This window comes from Taurulus bubalis, assembly GCF_910589615.1.
Source record: "Taurulus bubalis genome assembly, chromosome: 1".
Classification (NCBI taxonomy): Eukaryota; Metazoa; Chordata; class Actinopteri; order Perciformes; family Cottidae; genus Taurulus; species Taurulus bubalis.
In genome coordinates this window covers 6,550,542-6,561,371 of record NC_136589.1, presented here as the reverse complement: position 1 = coordinate 6,561,371, position 10,830 = coordinate 6,550,542, and positions in this window count along the sequence as shown.

The window sequence follows — 10,830 nt, the reverse complement described above, 5'->3', positions numbered from 1 at the left end:
TTGTAAAACTGCCCAATGTGATTCCAAAGTAAATTATAGACAGGAAAACTACAATTAGACATGATCCTTAAATGTCCTATGTACTTTTGTCAATACTATGTCTGATATTTATCTTGTTACCATAAGACAACATAACATAATGTTTTTCCACGAAGATTCACAACAAACATCTTAATTTGGACACCAATAGAAAAAAGGTTTGATTGGTCAGTTTAAGAGACAATATTCTGGGTTTTGCAAGCCTCAATGAAAAAAACTCAGTTGATCTTAAAAATGCTCCGTCCACTCTGACCAAAGGTGTGAGATCATTATTTCCCTGTATGAGTGTCTTAATAATTGACAGCAACATGTGTAGAATCTGCCACATTATGTTCCACATATAAGAAAAAAAAGTTGAACGCATTTAATCATATAGATTACATGAGAAGTGTAACATGCAACGATGAGATCATTAAGATGATAATTGATAGGATTTTTTTGAGTAAAGTCGTTACATTTGATCATTATTATGACGAGCACATCCTTGTGTGATGTACATCAGCATCTCTCCTCTTCAATACTAGTAATGGTGGTTCTTCAGATCCAAGGAGATACAGCTGGGACTGATGGTAAAATGCGGCAATGTCTTAATAATCAAGCCAAGTTTATGGCAGTCGGGGTATCGGTTGTACATGATGCAGGGATTCTTTTGTAACAATTCATTTCTTGATTTCTGTAAGGCCATATATGCTTCCTCCACACTGCTCAATGGAATGGTCAAAGGTAAATACATTACATTACATTTCATTTAGCTGACGCTTTTATCCAAAGCGACTTACAATAAGTGCAAACTCAGAACAACAAGAATCAGGAAAGTACAGTTTCTTCAAGAAAACCGAACTACAAAGTGCTATAAGTTTATTATTATTGATGTAATCCATATAATTAAATGTCATTGTGGGTTAACCTGTGTTAAGAAGTCACATCCATTAAAGCAGAGAATAAGCAAACACAAGAGCTCAATCAGGAGAAAGTATAGAGATTAGCCAGTTCTAGTATATTTCAATGACTTTAAACACGGAATCTCATCATTAAGGTTCCAGTGCATTAAAATTTAAGATTCAATTTATTATTTATTTTCAGATGCACACATAACAGACAGTTTCTCCATACAATGAAAAGCTTATTTTGCTTTAATAAAAGATTGTGAAATACTTAGTTAGGTTTAAGAAAAGATTGTGAAATACTTAGTTAAGTTTAGCTAAAGAGCAGGAAATACTTAGTCGGGTTCAATAAAAGGTTGTGAAATAGCTAGATTTAGGAAAAGGTTGTGAAATAATTACGTTAAAAATGCCTTGAATAAATGCGTTTGCCGTCGTGTCTCGTATGAAGCCGGGTTAGTAGGAATTGTGCAATCCGCCCTCCCCCGCCCAGGTGAGGTACTTACGGCACTCAAGGTGACCCCGTGTGTTAGCTGCAGCACTGTGCCCCTCTACCTCAAATAACTCTCGCTGCCATAATCCGTTAAGGAGCCCGCCACATCAGCAAAGTCCTCCAGGACCAGGCTGGTGGAGTCCTCACCGGTGGGCAGATCGGGGTCCGACGCCCAGGGGTGCCGATAGCGCTCACGCGGGGGCTCCTGGGCTCCGATGCTCAGCCCCTGCAGGTGGGGCTGAAACCGGGCCGGATCGGACATCTGGTAGGCTGGCGCCGGGTCCTCTCCCTGCAGGAGCTCCTTGCCGATGCTGCCGCCGCTGCCGCTGCCGCCCAGCGAGGAGGGCGCCAGCACGTGGTACAGGCTGGGCAGGCGGATGTCCAGCAGCACGCCGCTCTTCAGGTAGAGCTTGTTGTTGAGGTTGTAGAGCTTCTCCGCGATGTCGTAGCCCAGCATGACGGAGAAGACGCGGGCGACGTAGCGGTCCTTCGAAATCGCCAAATACAGACGCCGGGGACGCCAAGAGACGTAGCGGGAGTCTTCCTCTGCGGTCAGGGTCACCTGGGGGAGGAGGAGGGGAAGGTTGTTAGCTTAGCTTAGCATAAAGACTGGAAGCAGAGGGAAACCGCTTTCTGACACCTGTAGGACAGACTCGCTGTTGGAGGATTCCTTCATGTTTGCTAGCCATGAAGAAGAAACTGTGAATAAAAAAAAACCTTTAAATACATTTAAAAAGGACTTTGTTTTTTTTGTCTGGATTAAAGAAAATAACAAAAATCTGCCCTTGTCTAAAATGTTACAGGTCTTAATCTAGTTTATTTCATAGATTTTAATGTGTTAATTGAGTCCTACATATATATATATTTTTTGTTATTCATCTTAAAATGTACTTTGCTTGTTTAAAACAAGTTAATTCCACTCAGTTAAAAGCAATTAGAAAACAATATGTACAATTTAATTTCCACAGAGTCATGTCTGCACTGACGGCTTAGAGATTTCAGTAAGAAGCTCCTGCTGTTGTCTATTCACACATTATATTATACATATATAACATGAAATTTGTTATTAAACACAGTTTTCTTTACACTTTTAAGTTTCCTAAACTTTTGACTTAACTAAGGTTTCCAAGTTTAGACAAAAGTTCTGCCAACTTCACAGTGATGATATTCCTGTGATGCCAACAATAAAATCATTGCCATGTATTTCTGCCTTCAACAAACTCAGATATAGTTGAATAAACATGTTTCTTGCTTCAGTGAGATAGAACGTCTCCTTGATAACTCAATGAAAATGCATGTTGCTGGATTTGTATTCAAGGAATTCTCAATTAAGACAATAATAAATATAATAAAAAGGGCACACAGCTCAAAGTTAGCTAAAACCGTGTTTATTTATCCTTCAACAGGGTTTGAACACAATGAGGTCAGCCTGGTGTCACGCACACAGAAATCAAACACATGTACATTCACTTAAATTATACCTGAGCACAACCAATGCACTTGCATATTTAAACACTGGATATGTACCAATTGTGAACTGGCATTTCCACACATTCTGTGAATCTCTATTACAGAGGCAAGGGTCACTTACATGGTTAAACATGAGAACTAACAATGCACTGAAAACAGAAGAGAACAAAGCTGTAGGTCCCGTCTGGCTTCCACATGAACATTTAGAGCAAAAGCTTTGTTTTCAGAAGACGTCTCCGCCGAGAGCGTCGAGAGCCGAGCTCCAAGGAGAAGGTCTGAGTCGCTTCGAAGGTCTTCCTCGCCTCCTCTGCATCATCAGTGTTCACAGCCAGAGACATGCAAAGGCACCCGAGGTCATGAAGCACAACTGAGTCCTGAGGAAAAGAAACACATGCATGACTGAGTGCAAATTAAAATGTAAAAGACTAAATACATTTGTACTCATTCTCACTTTAGTACCATTCTACCGATCATTGCCAATCGGCTAGTGGAAGTATATTTATTTAAATTGTGACATCACCCACCAATGAGACGGTATAGGATTTTATCGTGCATTGAGATTAAAAACATTCACAATAAATTGATTGTGAATTTCCTCATGAGTGATGTGTCATGTTACCAATCTGTCTAATTTAGGAAAAACATAAAGGTGAAATAGAGGCTGAAGTATTTACATGTTTACAACCTCTCCTCTCCGCCTTTAATTCTGTTAAAAGTTTCACAGAATGTTGGTCTGAGCCAAATCCATCACGGTACATAACGTGTCTGGGTATCTTGTTCAAAGTATGCGCCATTTTAGTTTCACGGGCATTGTATGCAAATATATGAACAACGTAGTTTCAGCCAAACAAGTATGAAGTATGGCATTGGTAAACATAAATCTTAAGGATCGATTATTAACCTCTTAACATTCCTGTAAAATTTGACGAAAAGAGTTTGAACACACTAAAGTATAAGGTTTTTATTTCCGTCTGAACATTTATTTGTAAATAGATGCCTGTAGATGACTATAAATGGGACTTATGGACTGGAAAACACAATGGGACCATAGCCTGAAGCCTTTTCTAGTCTAAGTAAAAAGCAGATAACAATATCACAGAAAATGAATATTTTACACATGTTTTTCTAATGAAATATCTAGGCTTTTTTTCATTTTGAGACTGAAAATATTCCTGATATATGTACTATATACCTATTAAAAAGGCTTATAGTCTTGCAAACTTATAGAGGTACTATTCATATATACTACTAGTATTGCTGACACAGAGAAAATGAAGTATAAATGCATTTTTATGCTAATTTACACTTCAGACTGAAGAAACCTTGGAAACCTTGGAAACGTGAGATTTCGGCGGACATGCTGATAGCGAGTTTGTAGCTGTGCGCTGTGCAAAGGTGCTTTTTTTCCGTTTTTCCAGCTGCAATGAAATGATGCAACGCCAGTTGATGGATATTTATGGATGTAATCACATGTTTTGGACTAAATCTTTGATGGGATTTATTTTTATTGGACCTTTACGACGTAACAACGCCGTTTTTGTTGGAATATTGTGGATAAATGTACAGTGTACAACGGAATGTACAGTGTATAGTTGAAAAGGACGCCCGCGTGACAGCAGAAATTTAAAAAATTAAAAATAAAAATCAGCAAATTCCGAGTTGCGCTGAGGAGGCACGCACGCGCTACTGCGCTATGCGCGAGCATAAACAAAGCTTTACACGTTCACGTGCGCGCGCCCCGCGGTCTCAACAACCGCGGCCATATTAAACAGGAGCTTCACGGGTCGGCTGTCTTTACCCTGAACAAAGCGGGGATCGCAGCAACTGCACGTCGCCGTAATAGCGCGGTCAGGTGTAATGTAGCTAACGTTGGTAGCTAGTTGAACACATTGAAAGCATCTCTCGGTGCTAACGGGTCAGTGCACACTACTGATGACACTGGTTGTCTAGTAAAAAAAAACACACACACATACTTACCTAATTAGGGAAACTCCAGGCCAAGTTGAATGCGCGTTCACAACATGTACGACCACCACGCGCAGGCGCTCGAGACACGGGAAGTGTGACGGCACCAACATGACGGTACCGCGCATGCGCAGTCGTTCCGGCGTTTCCCCAAAACTTGTGACGTCACCGTAAATCAAGAGGCTTTGATCTTTGAATACAATAATGAGACTCTTTTTAAACCCTGGAGACACACGTTAGTTCTTCATCTCTGAGTAACCGAAGACTTTCAACTCTATCAGGAATTCTCTTTTGAAACCCTGGAGACACACTTTAGTTCTTTATTGCTGAGAAACCGAAGACTTTCAACTTTATCAGGAAAAATGTCTGAAGACTACATCATGATTGATTCACATTCCAGCGAGGAACCAGGACAATTACCTGAATACCTTAATAAAAAGGTGGGGATGCTAATTGAAAAGTTCAACAATCACGCCACCTTTGACGAAATGTACAAAGAGGCTAAAGCTTCAACTGAATTAATGACTCATCGCCGGCAAGATCTTGTACGAGAACTGCAGGAACAGCAGATGCAGCTGAAGAGCTTTAAAAAGGCGGAGGCAGCCTACGAGCTCACAAGACGAGAGAACGGCGAGTACGAAAGAGAAACGCTGTTCCTAGAGGAACAACTTGCCGACGCGTTAAAGAAATCCTATCTTGTCAAAAAAGCTCGGCAAGAGGCCGTTAGCCAGGAGAACGATGCTCTGCAACGTGAGATACAGGAGTTGCACACAAAGCTGCAGAGCGAAGCAGCTTTGAACCAACTCGTAAGCGCTCAAAACAACGAGCTGCAAAAGGAACTCCTGCAGCTCAAGGACGCAGAGAATCACGTCAGAGCCTTGGTTGAGTCATGCAACTGTGTGACAGCTGACAAGGATGTGATCGTCCAGAAAAACAACGCATTGCGACGTGAAATTGACGAGACACGCGACCAGGTCAGATTTGAGGAAGCTTTGCAGGAAAGACATAAGGGACTGGAAGGTTTAGTTAAAGACCTAATCTGTCAAAATAAAAAGCTGAAGCAGGAACTCCAGCTTGCAAACCAAGAGCATGAGAAGGTGATGATGTGTACTGAAGTGTGCAAGGACACACTCCACCGCATGGACGATTTGAAGAAGGAGAACCAAGGCTTGAAACAGCAAATTCGGGGCGTCCAGGAACAGGTTATGATCAAAAAACATTTCAAGACTAGTATCCTTAAACTTGAAGCGGGGGAGAAAAGCCTGGTGGCAGAAAACGCAGCCCTGGTTAAACATCACGCCGAGTCCTTCAAGAAGCTTCAAGATGAAGAAGATTGGAGAACAAAATATGACGACCTGAAGATGCAGACTGATAACTTGACGCTCCAGAACAACGATTGGAGAGGAAAAATCGAGGTTTTTAACAACAGGCTGGTAGTTCTGGACGGATTTAAGGTCAATTACAAAGCCCTGAAGAAAGAGAAGAAAGTTCTCACCAAGGATAATAACACTCTGCAAAAAAAACACCAGGACTTGGAGAACAAGGTCCTTCAAGAACAGAGATATGAGGCCAAAAACAATGCAATGCAGTCAGAGGTCACTGCCCTGAGCGGAGACCAAGCCAGTCTTCAGCAGAATGTCGATGCACTGAGCAACTCTCTCCAGGGTGAGCGAGCGCTGACCGCCGTCTACAACTCCCTGAGAGTGGAGACGAACGCCATCAAGGTGCAGAACGCTGACCTTCGCAAAGAACTCAAGGCGCTTACTAAAAAAGCGGACCGGGAAAGGGCTCTACGGGAGAAGACTGAGGCGGTGAGGGTTGAGGGAGAAACCAGTCGTGCACAAAACGGTGTCCTCCGAGAACAAGTCAACTCCCTAGAGGAGTAACGAATCTGGACAGGGGATCCTCCGTGTGATCCGGTTTTCCCTGTTCATTTCTTTCTCTCCGAGGTTTACAGGGATCGTGGTTATATCTGGACCCTTCTTAATAACCGTTCTTAATTTAAGGTTTACTCCGGGTGAGTCGGTTTATTCCTTATTCAATCGCAAAGAACTAATCTGGACAGGGGGTCTTCTGGGTGATCCGGTTTTCCCTGTTCATTTCTTTCTCTCCTAGGTTTACAGGGATCATGGTTGATTTAATTTCCATTTTATTTTTAAAGGTTTACTCCGGGTGATCTGGTTCATTCCTTATTCAATCGCAAAGAACTAATCTGGACAGGGGGACCTCCGGGTGATCCGGTTTTCCCTGTTCATTTCTTTCTCTCCTAGGTTTACAGGGATCATGGTTGATTTAATTTCCATTTATTTTTAAAGGTTTACTCCGGGTGATCTGGTTTATTCCTTATTCAATCGCAAAGAACTAATCTGGACAGGGGGTCCTCTGGGTGATCCGGTTTTCCCTGTTCATTTCTTTCTCTCCTAGGTTTACAGGGATCATGGTTGATTTAATTTCCATTTTATTTTTAAAGGTTTACTCCGGGTGATCTGGTTCATTCCTTATTCAATCGCAAAGAACTAATCTGGACAGGGGGTCCTCCGGGTGATCCGGTTTTCCCTGTTCATTTCTTTCTCTCCTAGGTTTACAGGGATCATGGTTGATTTAATTTCCATTTATTTTTAAAGGTTTACTCCGGGTGATCTGGTTCATTCCTTATTCAATCGCAAAGAACTAATCTGGACAGGGGGTCCTCTGGGTGATCCGGTTTTCCCTGTTCATTTCTTTCGAGTTACTGAAAGTCTTAAAACCCACCTGCCCGCTGAAGGGTCAGGGTTCAGCGATGGGATCAACAATGTTCTCATGGATGATGGTTAAAAAGGTTTTACAGTCATTAAAGAAATATGTGCCAATTTTTGCTAAATTCTGTGACACCAGAAAACATACAGAAGGAATTTGATGACTGGAAAACCAACTCATTTACCATCTCTTTACAAATTACAATAAAAATCTAATGAAAATATAAATTGTTTTATTTCACTTTTAATACTTTAAGCCCATTTTGATGATTAATACTTCTGTGCTTTTGTGACATTCAGAATTCAGACTTTTACATTTAAAGGAGTATTTTTAGACAATGGTATTTATGAAGCTGAAGCAGAAGTTCAGTCAGGAAGACACTCTCTTTACACTCCTTTTCATTCAAAATCTCAGTCTCTAATTCTCCCAGTGATTACTCCATCAGTTGATTGGGGGGCGTGTACTTTACATTAACCAATCAGATTCTGCAGCAGTTTCCTTAAGCCAATCACATCGCTGTTGTCACACTTTTAAATAGGTTCTCCTGTCTGCTGCTGTCAGTTGTCATTTCAGCTCAAACAGATGCAACCCTTCCTCCACCCTCCTCCTCCACCCTCCTCCACCCAGACACCTCCACCAGTGTCTGGACTCCAAGGGGGATTCTGAGGGATTCAGGCCTCAGCATCAATACCCCTTGCTTCTCTTAATTCAGGATGGAGTCCAAAAGACTTTACACTATTCAAAGGATATGCAACTTTAATAAATGATTGTGAAACTCTAAACAATGTCTTCCTGATTGAACTACTTTTACCACCGCTGGTACACACAAGAAACATCTTCCAGATAAATTGAAGATACCACATTTCCTCTTCTTCTGCCAGGATTCTTTCTGGTCACAGTTTAATCGGGACATTCCTCCCTCAGAAGGAAGCTTCATTTTAAAAGAGAATAACTTCCGCAGGGTGAGATAATCCAGCACACTAGACATGGATCCTTCCTTGGATTACGTCTAAAGTTTCTGTTTTATCCTCGTTTCAGTGTGAGTTGAATCAGAGCTGCTTCATGTCAATCACCTGACATCTACTGAAAGAAATGGAAATTATTCTGCTAAAACTATCTTTGTTACAGCAGCTGCATGTAGGGTAGATACTTACAAACGATGAAACAATGACGCTTCATTAAAATTCTAATTACAAGGCCCCATTAACTAGTGCTACTGTGGTGTTTTAGTAAATGTTAAACGCATGTTTTTAAATGTAAAAGTACAAAAGGATTAGCATCAAAATATACTTAAAGTGCAAGGACTCATTAATCACAATGGCCTTTTGTTTTTAGAATAATGCATGTTGTACTGTTATAAAATCTGGTCAACGTACTATTGCCTCCACACACGGCTCTCAACACGGTGAAGGCCGAGCCAAAGGCGAGCAGCTAACGAAGCTAACGGAGCTAACAACAACGGGCTCTCAGCTCTCAGCTATTGGTACCAGTATCATGCTCAAACATTAAGCATCGGTTTGGTTCTGGACCTGACGAGTTTCAAGCTGCAGAATAAGAAGCTGTTCGCCGCGAACAGCTAGCGCAGGTAGGAAATCCACGGCCCGCCACTGATTACAGACAAAGGGTTTGTCCAGGATGTCACACCTTCCACAACAGAGAGAGGCACATTAATAGATCATGTGTTTGTTAAAACAACACATTATCATGAAGAATTAATAGTGTTTGTATGTTCTTTTAAACTGACAGCTGATGATGACTCAGAAGAATAACTTCAAACTTGGGACAGTTGTAAGTTTAATATGTGTTCGGCTTCATTTAGCAACTGAAGAGGCTTCACTTCACCATATTAACGAGGCCCGAGCGTCACAACCTTCCATGTGGCCTCAAAAAGCAAAAAGCACTGGTAATGGTACTCTAGGACTCCTTGTCCTGCAATTTTTTGGGGCATATATACATGAAAGGCCATATTATTTTCACTCAAATGTCCGATTTACACAATATTTACTTGACGTTGCTATCGAGCAACATAATGCATGTTGATGCATGTTGACGCATGTTGTGTGAATGTGATTTTTATCACTTTAGATTCCTTCTTCCTCCGTCTGAATCTAAAAGCATACAAGTCAATTCCTTCAGTAATAACTCCACATTCTTGTTGTTTTCTTGTGTACTTTCTCTTCCTGCAGCTTTTACAGTCACAAAGTGACGGTTCATGTAAAACAGAGACCTTACAAAAGGAACACCAGGCTCTTTAGAACAATGCTGCTAAACTTCTTGTGTTATGATGGAACTAAATATGCTTTGTCTTTATATTAAGACATTGAAGATGCACGTTTCACCTACAAACCCTTCATCCTCAGTCCTGAAGGTAAATCCTGTTCCTCGTCCTGCAGGACCGATGTTTAAAGGAGCCGACACCTACGACCGGCTCGACTCCTCTGACGCTCAGTTTGTGGACGCCGTCCACACCGACTCCGACTGTGAGTTCAGATGCAGGAAGACTTATGATCCACTTATTACTGTCTAGGTAAACCTAGACAGTAATAAGTGGATCAATACCTGAGAACACTTTGGGAGAAGTTTTCTGTTGAAAGATCAACTGAATGAAACAGAATATATATATATTTTTTTGTATATATATTTTTGCATATATATAATATATATATATATATATATATATATATATATATATATATATATATATATATATACATATTGTGTTATATATAATTTTGTATATTTTCATTTTTGATTGTATATATATATAATATATATATATATTCGTTGTATATCTATTTATTTTTATATATAAATATATATATTTTTAAAACATTTTTGTTTTAATATATATATATATGTAAATATGAATGTATATATATTTATAAATATAATTAGTTGCAAACATTAAGCAAATTGACAAGTCTGAGACTGTAACTATTGAAAGAAGAATTAATACAAAGTTCCTCTTTGAGAAAAGTTTAATTACTAAGTGATCAAGAAAAAATTGGATAAGAATGATAAGATTATAATATATGATGAGTAAAATTAGATGAGATGAGAAAAGATAACATAAGATAAAAACATGTAAATTAAAATAAGTAAATAATTTAGGTAAGAAAAGTAAGAGATTAGATAAATAAGGAAATGTGGTTTTTGCAGCAACGTAAAGACAGAAATAAGTTCAGATAAACATAGAAAGTAGAAGATAAATAAATAAGTGAAAATATAAACTATGCAGGAGCAACA